The sequence below is a fragment of the Chrysochloris asiatica genome, unplaced genomic scaffold, assembly GCF_000296735.1.
Source record: "Chrysochloris asiatica unplaced genomic scaffold, ChrAsi1.0 scaffold00097, whole genome shotgun sequence".
Lineage (NCBI taxonomy): Eukaryota > Metazoa > Chordata > Mammalia > Afrosoricida > Chrysochloridae > Chrysochloris > Chrysochloris asiatica.
In genome coordinates, this window is record NW_006408615.1 from 12,008,702 (window position 1) to 12,010,428 (window position 1,727).

Below are 1,727 nucleotides of genomic sequence, written 5' to 3' on the forward strand. Positions count from 1 at the left end.
TCCTTACTGCACGTCCACCCGATCTGCCATCTTGTTTGTTCCTTGACCCCTATTTATTTTATTTGTTGCTCTTAGAACTTGAAATCACCACACCAAGATACTATTCTTGGTCTTCAATATTTAAAGGACATGGTCAGTCACTGGAAATGAATGATTATGAGTGTTTTTTTTCTCTGTGGTAACTGCTGAAATAAAACATTAATTTGTTATAAATTAGAGTCTAGGCCAAATTAGATTTACGGTTTATCATCCATGGTGGTTGTTAGTTGCTATTGAGTTGAATCCTGACTCGTGGTGACATTGTAGAACTGCCTTATAGGGGTTTTAATGACTGATTTTTCATCAGTGGATTGCCAGACTTTTCTTTCATGGTGCCTCTGGATGGACTTGAATGTCATCTGTTCCAACATAGTGTTGTGAGTAATTTGTTCTCTAGAAGTTGAATGTATGTTGATTAAACTGGTAGTGTCTAGTTAGTAGATAGGTCAGCATGTTTTGGAGTACAGGTGAGAGGCCATGTAGGAAAAGCAGAGAAGGGCAGTGTTCAGCACTGTGGTAACTGGTGTGGACAAGATTTGATGTGGCACTGCACTGACTGAACGGCTAACTCTGTAATACTGAGAAGGGAACTGAGGAAGTGCCAGAGGTAAGATGGTTCTGTGTGGGCTGGAGATAGACTAGTGTTGCAGGGACACTTTCTGATAACAAAACGCTAAGAACCCTCTCCTTTGGGTGTGGCTCTGTGTACACATGAGCGGGATAGTATGTACAGGGAGAGGACAGCATGCTATACGGGGGCAGGCCTTCTTCACAGGTTCTTAGATTTTTAGTGGTAGTGGAGATGTACTTTCTCTGGTTTAGTGACCAGCTAAATTAATCCATTCCTCTTCCTGAAGTCACACCAGAAACTTGAATTGGGGCTCACAGGTGGGACAGAGACCTACTTTTTATTATAAACCTTGTTGTGTTGTGTGATTTTAAAGAAATCATAGTTATACATTATCTATTTGAAAAATTAAGATAACACACGTGAAGAAGCAAGAAAATCGTAAAAAAAATGCTCATTTCATCCTACTTGAGAAAACAAGTGCCGATGATGCACAGACTAGTCATAGAGGTATTCAAGTCAGTTTTGAGTTGAAAGTGGTTCCTTCTCTTATTTAGAACACAGATAGACACTGGGCCCCTTCTGAAAGCCCCAGTGGTAATAGGGGTTTGCTGAAGTGGATCTTCCATCCATCTTCTCTGCAGATACCTACTTTACAGTGTTATTGCTGTTATTGTAAAGTGCCGTTGAGTTAGTTCCCACTCATAGGTACCCTGTGTAGGATTTCTGAGGAGTAGCTAGTGGGTTTAAATCAAGGACCTGTGTGGTTAGCAGTCCAGTGCTTATTCTGTAGCGCCAAATTAGGATCCCTCGTTGTAGGATAAGCACTGGACAGTGAACCACAAGGTCAGCAGTTCGAACCTACCAGTTGCTCATCAGAATCTTTGTACAGGGTTGCTAGGAGTCAGAATTGACTCAACTACAGTTAACAACAAGAGGACCCCTTGCAGTGTTGTTTTTGTTGATGTTAAGTGTCACTGAGTTGGTTCTGACTCAGTGACCCTGTATAGAGGGTTTGCAAGAAGCAGGTGGTGGTTTTGAACTGCAGCCCTTGCAGTTAGCAGTCTAGTGCTTATTCTGTAGTGCCGTAATAGGATCCCTTATAGTGTTGTTCAGTGCC